Consider the following 18,842-nt stretch of genomic DNA (forward strand, 5'->3'; position numbering starts at 1 on the left):
TTGTTAACACCCACATCATTATTAAGTTGTGTCGAGAGTTCAGGGGAAATTCAATGCCTTCGGCTCAAGTTGTCCATGACCGTGGACACGGCTAATCGATTAGGTTGGGTACTCTGCAGAGTTTTGCACACGTTCCCCACAAGATTTGATCGCCTCTGGGTTTGTCCTCGCACTTCAGGGTGTTTGAAGACCGGATGATCAAAACATGGTCTTTCAACGGGTCCCTCTGAATCCCTGTCGGTGCCCATCCATTCCTACCGTTCTTCTACATCTGCTAGCATCGCCTGTCCAGGGTCGCCGCGTTGTCCAACCAAGCCAGAGCCCATAATGACTTGTGGCTGTGCAGGTAAGCCTTGAGTCTTGAAGTCTCTGTCGGTCTCTTCGAGCCTGGGTGAAGCTTTCCGCAGGATGACATGGCCTCTCCAGCATCCCGGGCATCCACTGGGTTCTCCAGGGAGCCGATCAACCGTCCTTCACCCAGAGTTGCATTGCGTCCGAGGTCTTGAAAATCTTGTCTTAGCCGGTCTTGATTATTTAATCAACCTCGCATCACTCGTGATATACACTCAACCGAAAACCCGTCTACTCAAGCAGAGCATTAAGAAATTGTCGTCCCGGGGCCAGGTGTCGGGGTTGTTGTGTTCCTACCAAATGAAACTGCAACTTATGCTAAAGTTTCCAAGTACCTAGGCATCATGTAATTGGGCAAAGAAAGGTGATCTACCATGCATCGAAAACATAGGTAAAATAACATGATCAAAATGACTTGCCTTGATGATAGTTGTCTTGATCGAGCGCTTCTAAGAACATGCTTCGCACTCCGGATGATCTACCGATACAAACACAAAGCACACCATAAGCACTTCAATCATGCAACAAATAAAAATAACATCACAAGTAAGGATTTGCTATAGTCTAAGCAAAAGAATTCATCACGCGCCGGTATGGCAGAAACTCGTTTCTGTTGAAAACACCAGTAAATATACTTTAAATTTTTTGAAACTTCTACCACAGTAAGATTTCATCACTAGGAAGCAGTAGAAAAAAGAATCAACTCAAAATCATTTTTTAAAATCCTGGAATAGGCAAAACAAGGTTTAAACGAAATCTGATCTAACTTATATTTTAAAATTTCAAACATAGACAAATTATATGTTTTTAAAAACTACAGGAAATTTGTGAGCTACTGGAAAAAGAATCAATGTCAGAGGACTTCCGGATCAAACGTTGTGGCCAAAACAAAACAGAAACTTTCTGTTTTTGCAATTTAGATAGAAAGACTCAGGCTAACTAGTAACTAACAGAGGGGTACACGTGGCATGTTGTGATAGGCTGTGGAGGCGTTTGTTGCAAAGTTAGGAGAAAACGTCCTGAGGCTAATAAAAACTCGCTGGTTAAACGATAAGTGAACTAAAAACCGCCGGTTTTTCTACTCTAAACCGAAGGGGTACTATAGGATCTAATCTATACCCTACATCTAAGATCCAACGGTGCAACGAAGAAAGAAGAAAAAGAACAGAGGAGAGGAGAGTCTACCATGCTGGCTGGCTACTCCAGCGGGGAAGAAGATGGCCGCCGGCGAGGGGTGGGAACGGGGGCGGCCGGGGTGGGGGGTTTATATAGGCCAGGGGAGGGGAGAGCTAAGCAAGGGGATAGGTGGAAATCGGGGAGGGAAATCCCGAGGTTCCTGGTGCTGCTAGGTTTCGGTCTGGGATGGGCAGAGATTTTGGAAGGGGGAGGAAGATGGTGACCGACGGCAGGGAAGGCTCGGTCGCGGGGCCCATCGGACAGAGAGAGGGAGGCGGGGAAGAGAGGGGCGGTCGGCCGACCTATAAGGGATTCGTTTCCCTGGCGGTGGAGATTTCGGCCCAGCCTATAATGCGCTCGGGGGCGGCGGCTAAAAGGAAAAAAAAACCTTCCTATTTCTAAACCTTTTTCCGAATCAGAAAATAAAAGCGAAAAAAAGAAAGTAAATCAAAATATTAATATAGGGTATTATATACCAAAAAAATCACAAAAATATTCTCTACCCGAATAACATTTTTCCAAAGCAAAAATAAAAACTTTAAAAAAATGTTTTTTTCAGTATTTCCCAAATTTGCTTTATTTCTTGTTGCAAATATTTTTGCAAATAATATTTGGGTTTCTTGGCTCAAATATTTCTGAAATTTGCCCACACTTTGCAGGGTCATTTTCCTCCGCTCTCTCTCTTGCGTGCAAGAGAGTATTTCTCCGGGCTTTTCTCGCGCGAGGAAAAATGGAAATGCAAATCAAAAAGACGAAAGAAATTCACGTGCTAAATTTATTTCAATCAACATGCATAGATGCTTAACTACAATGTAAAACATTCCCAATTAGGAAAATTGTGATGTTACAAACCTACCCACCTTAAGATGAATCTCGCCATCAAGATTCGGGTTGGCTAGAAAACAGGTGCGTGTGGTCTCGACGAAGATCCTCTTCTCGTTCCTAGGTGGCTTCTTCCTCGGTGTGGTGGCTCCACAACACCTTGCAGAACTTGATGACCTTGCTGCGGGTAACTCTGTTGGCAGTCTCGAGAATCCTGACGAGTTTCTCCTCATACGTCAGATCATTGTCAAGCCGTATGGCCTCTAGGGGCACTGTATCTCTCAACGGAACATCGGCCATCTCAGCGTGGCATTTCTTCAACTGGGAACATGGAATACATCATGAACTCCGGACAATCCTTCTGGCAGTTCCAGTTTGTATGCAACTTCGCCTCTACGTTCAAGAATTTTGCAGGGGCCAATGAAACGAGGTAATAATTTTCCTTTCACACCGAATCTCTTGAGTGGAGACACCCGAAGATATGTTCGGTCTCCCACTTCGTACGTTACTTCCTTGCGTTTTTTGTCAGCATAACCCTTTTGCCTGGACTGAGCTATCTTGAGTCCATCATGAATTAGCTTGACCTTCTCTTCAGAATCTCGGATAAGGTCGGGACCAAAAAGCTGTCGGTCTCCAACTCCATCCCACATCAACGGTGTTCTGCACCTCCTTCCGTATAGAGCTTCGAAAGGGGCCATCTTCAGATTGGTCTGGTAGCTGTTGTTGTACGAGAACTCGGCATAAGGAAAATTGTCATCCCAACTAGACCCATAGTCTAGTGCACAAGCTCTCAACATGTCCTCCAGAATCTGATTGACTCTCTCGGTCTGTCCATCTGTCTGCGGGTAAAAAGCTGTACTGAACTCCAATCTCGTTCCTAAGGTTTCATGCAGTTGGTGCCAAAATTTTAATGTGAACTGAGTCCCTCTATCTGACACAATGCTCTTCGGTACTCCGTGCAGACATACGATCCTCGTCATATATATCTTGGCCAGCTTGGCACTCGTGTAAGTAGTCTTCACAGGGATGAAGTGAGCTACCTTGGTCAAACGATCGACCACAACCCAAATGGAATCATAACCAGAAGGGGTCCTGGGTAATCCTGTGATGAAGTCCATACCAAGCTTTTCCCATTTCCACTCGGGTATCGGCAGAGGTTGGAGCAAACCTGCTGGCTTCTGATGCTCGGCTTTTACTCGCTGACAAGCATCACATATCGCTACGAACTCGGCAATGTCTTTCTTCAATCCTGTCCACCAGAAACTTTCTTTCAGATCCAGATACATCTTGGTGTTGCCGGGGTGTATCGAGTACGGGGAATCATGGGCCTCCTGAAGTATCAACTTCCTGAGTTCGGGATCATTGGGCACATAGATGCGATCCTCAAACCATAAAGTTCCGTGTTCATCCTGACGAAAACCTTTAGCCTTCACGTCTTCCATTGTCTGCTTAATCTCAGCTATCTCCTTGTCTGATTTCTGTGCTTCGCGGATCTTTTCTGTCAAAGTAGACTGAATTTCCAGTGTGGCAACAAATCCTCTTGGAATTATTTCCAATTTGAGCTCTCGGAGGTCATCGACTAACTCCTAGGGTAATCCTCCAGCTGTGAGTGTGTTCACATAACTCTTGCGGCTCAACGCATCGGCTACAACATTTGCCTTGCGTGGGTGACAATGCAATCTCATGTCATAGTCCTTGATCAACTCTAGCCATCGCCTCTGTCTGAGGTTCAACTCCTTCTGCATGAAGATATATTTCAGGCTCTTGTGATCAGTGTAAACATCACAACTATTTCCGATCAGGAAATGTCTCCAGGTCTTGAGAGCGTGTACTACGGCTGCTAGTTCCAAGTCATGTGTGGCATAATTCAACTCATGAGGTTTGAGCTGTCTGGATGCATAGGCTACAAATTTGCCTTCTTGCATGAGCACTCCTCCGAGTCCTTGACGAGAAGCGTCACAGTAAACCTCGAAATCCTTCCGAATGTTCGGCAATATCAGCACTGGGGCTGTAACAAGACGTTTCTTCAGCTCTTGAAAACTGGTTTCACATTCCTCAGTCGAAATATACTTGGATTCCTTCTTCAACAACTCTGTCATGGGCTTGGCAATCTTTGAGAAATTCTCAATGAACCTCCGGTAATATCCGGCAAGTCCGAGGAAACTGCGGATCTCCTTGACTGAAGTGGGTGCTACCCATTCGGTGACTGCTGCGACCTTGGCAGGGTCCACTGCTATTCCTTCTCCTGAGATGACGTGTCCGAGAAATCCGACTTCCTTCAACCAAAACTCATATTTGCTAAACTTTGCATATAGCTTATGCTCTCGAAGCTTCTCCAGAACTAGACGCAGATGTTCCTTGTGTTCCTCTTTGTTTTTGGAGAATATCAGTATGTCATCGATGAACACCACGACAAACTTGTCCAAGTATTCCATAAATACCTTGTTCATCAGATTCATAAAATATGCCGGAGCATTAGTCAGTCCAAATGACATGACCGTGTACTCATACAAGCCGTACCGAGTGGTGAAGGCTGTCTTGGGTATATCCTGTTCACGAATCTTCAACTGATGATACCCGGATCGAAGATTGATCTTGGAGAATATTCGGGCTCCAACTAACTTATCAAACAAATCATTGATCATCGGCAAGGGGTACTTGTTCTTGATGGTCACCTCGTTCAATGCACGATAATCGGCAACCATCCTCAAGGACTTGTCCTTCTTTTCCACCAAGAGCACTGGGGCTCCCCAAGGTGAAGAACTTGGGCGAATATACCCTTTGTCCAATAACTCCTTAATTTGCTCTTGATTTCTATCAAGTCATTTGCGGGCATCCGATAGGGTCTCTTGGATATCGGGGCTGTTCCGGGTAATAGCTTAATCAAGAACTCAATCTCTCTATCGGGTGGCATGTCCGGCAATTCCTCCGGAAATACATCTGGGTACTCCTGTACAATCGGTACTTCCTCCTGGACTACTCCCGTGTGAGAGTTTACTCGCTTACTCCGTGTCGGGCACTGAGACACGTACTTAATCCGCTTCTGCTCGGGGGTGGTGAGAAAAATAGACTTAAGGGCACAATCGATATTCCCTTCATACTTGGCCAACCAATCCATGCCTAGGATTACATCCAATCCCTGGGACACTAATACGATGAGGTCGGTGGGAAAATTATGGTTCCCGATGTTGAGACTCAAAGCATGGCATCCTATCCCGGCTGTCATCATGCCTCCTGGGGAACTGACCTTTATAGGCTGGCTGAGGGTTCTAGTTGGCAAACTATACTTTTCCACAACTACCCTTGATATGAATGAATGTGTTGCACCAGAATCAAAAAGTACCAATACTGGACGTGAATTTAGCAAAACCTTACCAACCACAGTATCGGGGTGATCATAGACCTCTTCAACATCAATGTGGTTCACCTGAGCTCGAGGAAAAGGATTGGGCTTCTTTTGTACAGAGTTGCCGTTGCCGTTTCCATTTCCCTGCTTGTTCTGGGGACATTCGGTGGCATAGTGTCCCGTCTTCTGACACTTGAAGCAAGTGATGTGAGTCAGATCCTTCTGAGCTGGAGCTGAATGCTGCTGAGTGCCAGTACCGCCATTCTTGAAGTTGTTGTTGTTGCGGTGGTTCCCATTTCCTCCATGGTTGTGGCCTCCATGGTTGTGCACCGGGTGGTTATGCTGAACGTGTCCTCCAATCTTACCGGATCCAGTCCCGGTATTCCCTGGATAGGGGGTGTAGCGAGGCTTCTGCTGAGTGCCGGAGTTGAACTTTCCAACCCCATACTTTCGCTTGCGGTTCTCCATCTGCTGGTGTTTCCCCTCCAAGATGAGGGCCTTATCAACCAGCTCCTGGTAGTTGTTGAAGGTGGCTACAGTCAACTGAATGCTCAGCTCATCATTGAGTCCTTCCAAGAACTTTTCCTGCTTGGCCGCATCATCGGCCACATCTCCAGGTGCATAACGGGCGAGCATGCTGAATTCATCAACGTACTGGGCCACAGAGCGATTCCCTTGGCGTAAGTTGCGAAACTCACGCTTCTTTAGACTCATTGCACCAACTGAGACATGTGCGGTGCGGAAGGCTAGCTTGAATTGCTCCCAAGTGACCCCAGCAATGGGATAAGTGGTGGCGTAGTTCTCCCACCAAGCAGCTGCAGGGCCTTCAAGTTGATGCGCGGCAAAACGCACCTTCTCAACTTCAGTACAACCAGCAGTGATAAGTTCACGCTCCATCTTGCAGAGCCAATCATCTGCCACAATGGGCTCAATGTTGGTGGAGAAAGTTGGAGGGTTCAACCTCAAGAAACGGGTGAGATTGTCGGCCTGGGGTGGGTGACGGTTGTTGTTATTGTTCTGGTTCTGGATGATCAGCTGCATCAGGGTATTTTGTTGCTGGATCAACTGGGTGAGTTCCAGCGGAAAGTTGGACTCAGGGGCGCGTCTCGGAGGCATCTGATGTTTGTGGAGGGGTGAGATTAGCATAGAACAATGGTCTAAGAGTAATTACACTACCCATATGAATGCAACACACAAGTATCACACCACACATTTCATTCAATACCATCACAAAGGTTCACACGGGGATACAGAATTCGATAATCCTAAACATCGGCCTAAAACGTATAACGATAAAGTCAATTTGGTGGTCTAATCTAAGTGTCCTCCTTAGAAAAGCATGGTGACGGGTCCTTCGGTGGAGCTTTCTTCGTAGTCCTCGTCGTTGCTGATCAAGGGGGCTACGTCTCCTTCGGGATGAAGGTTCTCGCCCATGTCCAGTTCCTCCAGGTATGCAACTCGAGTTTTCAGCTTCTCGATCCGCTCTAGAAAGTCCTTCACCTCCAGTTCATGTTCATAGTGGGCTTCCCGGGCTGCTTCTTCGAGTTCAAGCTCGTGGAGTGACAGTTGCTTGATATTCCTGGCGTCCTTGATCACACGATGCTCCAGAGTCCCGCTGTGCTTCTCCAAGGTCTGGGCATAAGACAAGAGAGCGTCCTTGGTCTTGCTTGAGATGATTTCGCCGTCTTCGTTTCTCCGGGATACGGTGACTAGGTCTGGGGAAATATGGCAGCCTTTGTATTCTTCCTTGATACGTCCGAGTGCACAATGGATCACCATGTCCCTTCCGAGAATCCAGTTGGGTGCGATGAACTTGAAATCCACCGGCTCAGTGCGTGGCTGGAATGTCCTTCCGGGAACGTGCACCTCGATCCTGTAGCATGAATCCTCCGGGTAAGACGAAGTTGGCTTCCCTGTGATAGTCGGCAGAGCAATCCTCAAATCCTTGGTTATCTGCACCAGCTCCTTTCCGAACAGCATAGTGGTGTCGGGCAGGCAAAACTCTGTGAACTTAACAGGGATGAAGGTGGCCATCTAAACGTTGGAAAATCGGAGAGAAGTCAGAAATTATCAGGAGAGGAAATAGGAGATTTATAGACATAAGAGAAAATAGTTTTCTTCCTAAGGCTTTTCCATTCCTAGAGGTTACGTCCTAAGGTCAGCGTGTGCTCTGATACCATTTCTGTAGCGACCCGACTCAAGACGAGTCAAGCCTCTGGTGTTTTCGTACCATCCCAAGATCATGCCGGTACACACTCAGTACATAATGTATATATTCAAGAGTTCAATCACACAGCTTTATTAATCAAAATCTCATAAAGAGTACTTTATTACAATAAAGGATTACAATAAAGTGGCTGAAGGCCATCTCATGAGATATCTAACGAAGACTAGCGGAAGCATCAGGTAGACGAGTCCATCCGACTCCAAGGGCATGTCGCTGAGCGTAGATCGTAGCCTCACTCCTGGTCGGAAAAGTACTCTGCAACATGATACGTTGCAGCCGTGTAGGTCAGCATATTGAATATGCCGGCAAGTCATCAAAGAGAGGAGTAAAATAATATTCAACTATCTCTACATGCATATTTGGCCGGTGGTGCTAAGTTTTGCATAAAGCCAGTTTTATCCAACAACAAGAGGGGTTGGAAGCAAAATATTACTACATTGTTTGTTGTTAACGAGATGGTTCCGCTAACCAATTCTCGTACCCGAATAGTTGTTAACACCCACATCATTATTAAGTTGTGTCGAGAGTTCAGGGGAAATTCAATGCCTTCGGCTCAAGTTGTCCATGACCGTGGACACGGCTAATCGATTAGGTTGGGCACTCTGAAGAGTTTTGCACACGTTCCCCACAAGATTTGATCGCCTCCGGGTTTGTCCTCAACTTCAGGGTGTTTGAAGACCGGATGATCAAAACATGGTCTTTCAACGGGTCCCTCTGAATCCCTGTCGGTGCCCATCCATTCCTACCGTTTTTCTACATCTGCTAGGACAGCCTGTCCAGAGTTGCCGCGTTGTCCAACCAAGCCAGAGCCCATAATGACTTGTGGCTATGCAGGTAAGCCTTGAGTCTGGAAGTCTCTGTCCATCTCTTCGAGCCTGGGTGAAGCTTTCCGCAGGATGACATGGCCTCTCCAGCATCCCGGGCATCCACTGGGTTCTCCAGGGAGCCGATCAACCGTCCTTCACTCAGAGTAGCATTGTGTCCGAGGTCTTGAAAATCTTGTCTTAGCCGGTCTTGATTATTTAATCAACCTCGCATCACTCGTGATATACACTCAACCGAAAACCCGTCTACTCAAGCATAGCATTAAGAAATTGTCGTCTCGGGGCCTGGTATCGGGGTTGTTGTGTTCCTACCACATGAAACTACAACTTATACTAAAGTTTCCAAGTACCTAGGCAGCATGCAATTGGGCAAAGAAAGGTGATCTACCATGCATCGAAAACATAGGTAAAATAACATGATCAAAATGACTTGCCTTGATGATAGTTGTCTTGATCGAGCGCTTCTAAGTAACACGCTTCGCACTCCGGATGATCTACCGATACAAACACAAAGCACACCATAAGCACTTCAATCATGCAACAAATAAAAATAACATCACAAGTAAGGATTTGCTATAGTCTAAGCAAAAGAATTCATCACACGCCGGTATGGCAGAAACTTGTTTCTGTTGAAAACACCAGTAAAAATACTTTACAAATTTTGACACTTCTACCACAGTACGATTTCATCACTAGGAAGCAGTAGCAAAAAGAATCAACTCAAAATCATTTTTTAAACTCCTGGAATAGGCAAAACAAGGTTTAAATTAAATCTGATCTAACTTATATTTTAAAATTTCAAACATAGAAAAATTATATGTTTATAAAAACTACAGGAAATTTGTGAGCTACTCGAAAAAGAATCAATGTCATAGGACTTCGGGACCAAAAGTTGTGGCCAAAACAAAACAGAAACTTTCTTTTTTTGCAATTTAGACAGAAAGACTCAGGCTAACTAGTAACTAACAGAGGGGTATACGTGGCATGTTGTGATAGGCTGTGGAGGCGTTTGTTGCAAAATTAAGAGCAAACGGCCTGAGGCTAATAAAAACTCGCCGGTTAAATGATAAGTGAACTAAAAACCGCCTGTTTTTCTACTCTAAACCGAAGGGGTACTATAGGATCTAATCTATACCCTACATCTAACATCCAACGGTGCAACGAAGAAAGAAGAAAAAGAACAGAGGAGAGGAGAGTCTACCGTGCTGGCTGGCTACTCCGGCGGGGAAGAAGATGGCCGCCAGCGAGGGGGGAAGCTCCGGGGGAGGTGGAGAGTCGGGGAGGCGGCGGCGGGGGTGGTCCTCCTCCTCGGGGAGGCGTCGGGCGGAGAGGGGCGGCTGACGGGGCGCTGCTCCGGTGGGCGGTTACAGGGGCTTCGGGCGGCGGCTCGTCGGGGTAGGGGTGGGAACGGGGGCGGCCGGGGTGGGGGTTTATATAGGCCAGGGGAGGGGAGAGCTAAGCAAGGGGATAGGTGGAAATCGGGGAGGGAAATCCCGAGGTTCCTGGTGCTGCTAGGTTTCGGTCTGGGATGGGCAGAGATTTTGGAAGGGGGAGGAAGATGGTGACCGACGGGAGGGAAGGCTCGGTCGCGGGGCCCATCGGGCAGAGAGAGGGAGGCGGGGAAGAGAGGGGCGGTCGGCCGGCCTATAAGGGATTCGTTTCCCTGGCGGTGGAGATTTCGGCCCAGCCTATAATGCGCTCGGGGCGGCGGATAAAAGGAAAAAAAACCTTCCTATTTCTAAACCTTTTTCCGAATCGGAAAATAAAAGCGAAAAAAAGAAAGTAAATCAAAATATTAATATAGGGTATTATATACCCAAAAAATCAGAAAAATATTCTCTACCCGAATAACATTTTTCCAAAGCAAAAATAAAAACTTAAAAAGAATGTTTTTTTCAGAAATTCCCAAATTTGCTTTATTTCTTGTTGCAAATAATCTTTGGGTTTCTTGGCTCAAATATTTCAGAAATTTGCCCGCACTTTGGAGGGTCATTTTCCTCTGCTCTCTCTCTTGCGTGCAAGAGAGTATTTCTCTGGGCTTTTCTCGCGGGAGGAAAAATGGAAATGCAAATCAAAAAGACGAAAGAAATTCACGTGCTAAATTTATTTCAATCAACATGCATAGATGCTTAGCTACAATGTAAAACATTCCGAATTAGGAAAATTGGGATGTTACAGCGGCTTGCAGACCTACAAGGGAGGGAAGGAGATAATTAGCATTTAAAATGTAATTTGTAGCCCTTTTTGGATAAATGCGATTGATCCTTACTAAAGATAGCTTGGGTCATGTTGGAGATATGATGTTTTTAACTAGAGAGTTCTTGAAGAGCGGCTTCTAGATTTTGCTCGGCTTGTTCTGCCCGCTTCAAGAGGGCGGCCTGCTCAGCGTGGGCTTTCTTTTCAAATTTCTGGTGTTCAATTTTCATCTTCTCCATGTCAGCAAGGGCCAGGCGATATTTCTCTTCAGACTTAGCTCGAGCCTCGTCCTGTTCAGCTAAGTTTTCCTTTAAACCGGCCAAGGTTGAGTCGGCCCGAGTCAAGTATTCCTGCAAACAAAATTTGGGGAAGCAAGTTTCAGAACTATTGCAAGCAACATCCCTGACACTTGGGGGCTAATGTATGATTCTTTTCAAGTCATACCTATATTCAAGACCCGACTCATCTTTCAAAAGATGACCTGGCCCTTGGGGGCTACAGGTTGAAGAAATTTTATATTCAAGACCCGACTCTTCTTTCAAAAGATGACCCGGCCCTTGGGGGCTACAGGTTCAGGACTATTTATATTCAAGACCCGGCTCATCTTTCAAAAGATGACCCGGCACTTGGGGGCTACAGGTTGAAGAAGTTTTTATGCAAGACCTGGCTCCTCTTTCAAAAGATGACTCGGCCCTTCGGGGCTACAGGTTGAACAAATTTTTACTCAAGACCCATCTCATCTTTCAAAAGATGACCCGGCCCTTGGGGGCTACAGGTTGAAGAAGTTTTTATTCAAGACCCGGTTCATCTTTCAAAACATGAGTCGACACTTGGGGGAACACATTGCTAAAATGATGCAAAAAGTATGATTCATACAAAACCGTAGTATAATTCTTCAAACTCCAAAATGCTGAGCCCCTCTGATTGATATAATGACAGTTTGGATCAGGAACATGGTTAAACATATTGACAGAATAAAAGGAGGCGACTTAGGTTGTTACCGCTGGAGCCGGGTTGGACACGCAAAAGGGCTTCAGCCCAATCTTGGCACAATTCTCTAAGGCTCGCTAGTTAACTTCTTGATAATTTAAACAATGTCTTCTTGAGTAAGTCTTGTATGGAAGAAGCACTCGGGGTGGTTCCAGCTGCCATCATACTCGCACATCAGACCGTCCCGTCGACTCAAAGGCAGAATCCACCACCCCACCCAACAACGGATTAGATCAGTCCCAGTAAGCCCATTGTTAGTCAAAGACCTTAGCTTGCAGAAGGCAGGGATAAATGTCGATTCTTCTTCTTCAGTTAGTTTTTGTGTCAGCTTGAAATCCACGGGCAAACGTTCTTCTCTGAAACCGGAAAGTGGGTTCTCGTCGGGTGGAGATGTGTCGCGGCAATAGAACCAAGATTCTTCCCAACTTTTGGGATGGTTGGGCAAAACAACAGATGGGAACCCGCATTCACGACGTCGTTGAATGTTAACACCTGCTCCCCAAGTTCCAAGTAGGGCCCGCTAGTGAACTCGGTCTGGCGGTTCAGATGGAGAAATTTCCTAAACAGTAACATTGTGGGTTCTATCTACAGATAATCTTCGAAAAACATTTGGAACTGGCAGAGATTTCTAATGGAGTTTGGCACCAAGTCTTGAGGATGGAGGTTGAAAAAGTGCAAAACATCTCCGAAAAACTTGGAGCCAGGAGGCTTGAAGCCTCGTTTGAGGTGATCGGCAAAAATTACTACTTCTCCCTCGGCAGGTTGAGGAATTGTATCGCCAAAGGCGGTTCGCCAGCCAATAACTTCTTTAGGGTCAAGATAACTTATCAAGATAAGCGTCATTGAATTTGGTTGGCAGCCAATTGCATTTGGAGATGGTGCCCATAACTACAATATAAAGGAGCATGCCGGGTTATCAGAAACCACAGAATGTTCTAACTCGCCAGTTAAATGATCTATGTTGTCTTTGTAGGGATATTATGACTCGCCAGCTAAAATGATCAAAGATGTATCTATGGGAATGTTCTAACTCGCCATGGTGAAGGATGATGAGTAGCGGCTCTAAAAAGGGTATTTTCCTTAGGAACATTCTTCTTTGGATACAAATATGTTTCTAATGTCCAATGGTAATTTAGGATCTACAAGCGTTTCTAGCGAAGAATAATAATGCTGGCCGAGGGTTCGAACACAACAAGAACACGGAAGAACACTATGAAAAACGGTGCGTAGATCTATGAGCTGCGGAGAAACAGCGGATTGATAGGAGACTTAACAAGAACTACCACAATCATTATTTCATGGATCTACGGTACCACATCTAGATTTGACGAAAAGCAAGAACATGAGGCATTCATGCAGTTCTAATGGCGCCCTAAGAAATACGAAGGTTCGGATCTACCTCTGCTGAGAAAGGGAAGTTTACGTGGAAGAAGAAGAAGATGCCCAACGAGGAATTGGCCGGAGGGCGACGATTTGCGGCAGAGCTGTGGCGGCGACGTAGCAGTCGAGGTGCGGTTGGAGAAGATGATGCATCAGGAAGAAGGAAGTGGGGGTAGGTGGTGTTGCCTTCCCCCCACAGCTATTTAAAAGCCTGGGGCCAAAGACGAAGCGGCAGGCGCGGGAATAGAGGCGACAGATTGAAAACCAACAGTGATGGCGCCTAGATTTTTGGGATAACAGGATGAAGACGAAAAAAAGATCCGTTGGGAATGATGTGATCAAATCCCACAAATGGAGGAAAAAAGGTTATGTCATCAATAAATATCCTGGCGGCTCAGACACTTTGGGAGAAATGGCCGCTTGTCACCTCTCAAAAGGATGGGAGTAGTACAAGTCACACAGGATGAGCATGGAAGTTTATTGGCATGAATAAATTCAAGTCAATCAGGGGCCTAATGTTGGGGATATTACCTGCGGTATGACCCGCCCTAATTGGGCCGGGTCAGGAAAGCGGCGACTCATACATACATGGCTATTGTAAGCCTTGGCCAACGCCTGAGGCGTGTTGAGAGATCTTCTTCAAAATGCCGCCAGGGCCCATGAGCCAGATGGCGGTTCTTGATGGATGAAGGAGATAAGTCTCCAAGGAAGTTTCCTGGCTTGGCAAACACGACGACTTAGAGATACGAAAGGTCAAGATTTTTAACGTGGCCAAGACTTTTATAAACCCTAGGGCCTCGACCTATGTATAAAGGCGAGTCTCACGGGTAGATAGGGCAAGTTAGAAATCATCGTGATCTAGGTCACGCGAGTTACGCCCTCCTTGTAATCGAATCCACCATCAATATACACAAGCAGGACGTAGGCTTTTACCTCCACACGAGGGGCCGAACCTGGGTAAATCTGAGTCTCGCTTCCGCTCACCCCCTTTGAGTTGCCACCAAGGTGCGATGGCTCCTTCACTAAGTCCTTTCACGAGGACATCTGTCGAGACAAAACCACGACATTATGGGAATCACAAGCTTTAACACAATTACTTCTTCTAATTCACAATTACTTACTAGTATGAATCTCATATTACCATCTTCATATCTCAAAACTATATGCAAGGAATCAAACTTCTCATAATATTCAATGGACTTATTATGGAAGTTTTTATTATGTCCCTCTTGGATACCTATTATATTAGGACTAAATTCATAACTTAAACCAATTACCATGCTGTTTAAAGAAATCTTAAAATAATCTAAGTGAAGTACGAGAGTTTAATAATTTCTATAAAACACAACACCACCGTGCCCTAAAAGATATAAGTGAAGTACCAGAGCAACATTACCTAGCTCAAAAGATATAAGTGAAGAATAATTAGTATTCTAATAAATTCATGATTCAATCTGTCTCTCTCTCGAAACATGTGTGCAGCAAGGATGACTGTGGCAAACTAAAAAGTAAATAATCATACCATACAAGACGCTCCAAGCAAAACACATATCATGTGGTGAATAAAAATATAGCCTTAAGTAAATTTACCGATGGATTGAAGACGAAAGAGGGGATGTCTTCCGGGGCATCCACAAGCTTAGAATCTTTGTTATCCTTGAATATGACTTCGAGTTCCTTGGGCATCCCCAAGCTTAGGCTATGGTAACTCCTTATTCCGTAGTCCATCAAATCTTTACCCAAAACGTGAAAACTTCACAACATAAAACTCAAGAGAAAACTCATGAGATCCGTTAGTATAAGAAAAATAAATCACCACTTAGGTACTGTTGTGAACTCATTCTTTATTTATATTGACGTAATATTTACTGTATTCCAACTTCTCCATAGTTCACACCCCCCCGATACAACCCATAGATTCTTCAAAATAAGCAAACAACACAAAGAAAACAGAATCTGTCAAAATAGAATAGTCTGTAGCAATCTGTGTACTTCGAATAGTTGTGTAACTCCAAAAATTCAGAACCATTAGGACGATCTAGGAAATTTGTAAACCAATCTTGTGTAAAACAATTAAGATCAAAATAATGTTCCAGTGAATTTATAAAATTCCTGGACTGAGAGCGAAAGTTTCTGTTTTTCAGCAAAATCAACATACACAAACAATAGGCCATCCCAAAGGTCATACTTGGCTCAAACACTAATTGAAACAAGAAAAGACAATTATTACAAAGGTAATAATGTGTGCATCACTCAGAAACAGAAGCAAAAAACAAAAGCAAAACAAATAATATTGGGTTGCCTCCCAACAAGTGCTATTGTTTAACGCCCCTAGCTAGCCATAATGCAATTCCTCAATTTAACGCACCTAGGTCTTGTCATCTTTGGTATGCAGTTATTCAATTTCACACTTGTGAACCCTAGGAGATCCTTTGGTTTTATCAATAATCATACTCCTAGGTGAGAAATCCAGAATTTCACTTGCAGTAATGAGTTGCTTAATAAAGCTAGGGTGAACACTTAAGATTTTCATCACTTTTTCTAGAGGATTCACCCTTATTTTTAGGAACATAAACAAACTTGGCACTCTTAGGAGGAGGAGTGGTTTGAATAGAGGCAAAGGCGGAACCTAAGTTGGTAATAATGTCCTTAAGCTCTCCAATTCTAGAAGAATCTTGATCGAATTTTTCGTTAACTAGGTGTTCGTTTTCCCTTCGGTTTTTTAAAGTAACTCCTACGTTAGATCAAAATTGAGTAATATGATTATGATATTTTTCCATGTTTTCAATGATATCTACGGTAGCAACTTTATTTTCACCAATATCAAGACTTTGCATCACATGTTCCAAGGTTAAGATTGTTTCATAAATCATGAGTGGGGTTGAACCTACCAGATTTGTCATAGCATTATCAGAATCAAAGGTATGGCTACCCAAGAAGTTTCCTCCCATAATGGTGTCCAAAACATATCTATTCCAAGGAGAGATACCCACATAAAAATTACGAAGGACAACTGTAGTAGATTGCCTGCGAATATATCTATTTTGAACATTGAAAATTCTATAACAAGTATCTTTTATGTTTTCTCCCTCCCTTTGCTTAAAATTAAGAACTTCATTCTCACGAATACTAGTGATAGTAGCAAGGCCAGCCATGAGTTTAAGCGATCTAACACCTAAGCAAACGGGAAGCAAACAAAAAGACGGACGGAAAAAAGGCGAATAAAAGGAAAATATTTTTGGTATTTTATGAAAATTGTTTTAGAAGTGGGGGAGAGGAAAATGAGAGAGAAATATCAAATAAAGTGAATGCAAGAGATGAGTTTGTGATGGGTACTTGGTAGACGTGATCTTGCTATGTATCCACCCCGACAATGGCGCCAGTAATCTTTCTTGCTACCTCCTGATCTTGTATTGGTTTTCCCTTGAAGAGGAAAGGGTGATGCACTGAAGTAAATAAGTATTTCCCTCGGTTTGTTGAGAACCAAGGTATCAATCCAGTAGGAGGAACAAGCAAGGCTCCAATAGTAGCACCTACACAAATAATCAAACTCTTGCACCCAACGCTATAAAGGGGTTGTCAATCCCTTCAGAGTTATTTGCAAGGATGAGTTCTGACAGAGATAGCTATAAAAGATTGCGGAAACAAAAGTAAAGAAATTGCAGCAAGTCATTTTTGGTATTTTTGGTTTATAGATCTGAAAATATAATATAGAAAATAGCTTCGGGGGCCATAGGTTTCACTAGAGGCTTCTTTAAAAAAGGAAAATAATACGGTGGGTGAACAAATTAGTGTCGAGCAATTGATAGAAAAGAAAATAATATGAAGATATCTAAGGAAAAGGTTATGCATATATGCATCACATCCGTATCAAGTAGACCGAAAGAATTCTGCATCTACTACTATTACTGGACACGTCGACCGACTCCTGCCTGCATCTAGAGTGTTAAGTTCATAAAGAAGAGAGTAACAAATTAATTAAGATGACATGATGTAGAGGGATAAACTCAAGAAATATGATGAGAACCCCATCTTTTTACCCTTGATGGCAACAATACAATACGTGCCTAACTACCCCTACTTTGTCACTTCGTGAGGACACCGCAAGGTTGAACCTAAAACTAAGCACTTATCCCATTGCAAGAATTACCAATCAAGATGCCCAAACCAAACCAATAATTCGAAGAGACTTGCAAAGATATGAAATTTTGCATATAAGAATTCAGAAGAGACTCAAATAATATTCATAGATAGTCTGAACATAAACTCACAATTCATCGGATCTCGACAAACACACCGCACAAAAGAATTACATCAGATTGATCTCCATGAAGATCATGAAGAACATGGTATTTAATATCAAAGAGAGACAAGAAGCCATCTAGATACTAGATATGGACCCGTAGGTTTGTGGTGAACTACTCACACATCATCGGAGGGGCAATGGGGTTGATGCATATGCCCTCCATGATCAATTCCCTCTCCGGCAGATTACCGGAAAAGGCTCCCACATTGGATCTCTTAGGAATAGAGGCTCCCGTCGGCGTAAAAGTATTTTCCTGGCTCTCTTTGGTGATGTGGAAATATTTGGGAATTTATAGGCCAAGATATAGGATTTGGAGACCTGCAGGGGGCCCAGAAGCCAGGGCGTGATGACCCACAAGTATAGGGGATCAATCATAGTCCTTTCGATAAGTAAGAGTGTCGAACCCAACGAGGAGCAGAAGGCTCTGATAAATGAATTTCAGCAAGGTAATAACTGCAAGCACTGAAAGTAGCGGTAACAAGTGATTGTGTAGCGAGGTGAAATGTAGCAAGCAAAGAGTAACAAGTAACAAGTAGTAGCAACGGTGCAGCAAGTGGCCCAATCCCTTTTGTAGCAAGGGACAAGCCTAAACAATGTCTTATAGGAGGAAAAACGCTCCCGAGGACACACGGGAATTTCTGTCATGCTAGTTTCATCATGCTCATATGATTCGCGTTCGTTACTTTGATAGTTTGAAATGTGGGTGGACTGGCGCTTGGGTACTGCCCTTACTTGGACAAGCATCCCACTTATGATTAACCTCTCTCAAAAGCATCCGCAACTACAAAATAAGAATTAATACAAAGTCTAACCATAGCATTAAACTAGTGGATCCAAATCAGCCCCTCACGAAGCAACGCATAGACTGGGGTTTAAGCTTCTGTCACTCCAGCAACCCATCATCTACTTACTACTTCCCAATGCCTTCCTCTAGACCCAAATATGGTGAAGTGTTATGTAGTCGACGTTCACATAACACCACTAGACGAAAAGACAACATATGACATATTAAAATACTGAACGAATATCAAATTCACATGACTATTATTAACATGACTTATCCCATGTCCTCAGGAACAAAAGTAACTAATCACAAAACATAATCATAATCATGATCAGAGGTGTAATGAATAACATCAAGGATCTGAACATAAACTCTTCCACCAAGTAATCCCACTAGCATCAACTACAAAGAGTAATCAACACTACTAGCAACCTTACAAG

Source organism: Hordeum vulgare, chromosome 5H (assembly GCF_904849725.1).
Source record: "Hordeum vulgare subsp. vulgare chromosome 5H, MorexV3_pseudomolecules_assembly, whole genome shotgun sequence".
Lineage (NCBI taxonomy): Eukaryota > Viridiplantae > Streptophyta > Magnoliopsida > Poales > Poaceae > Hordeum > Hordeum vulgare.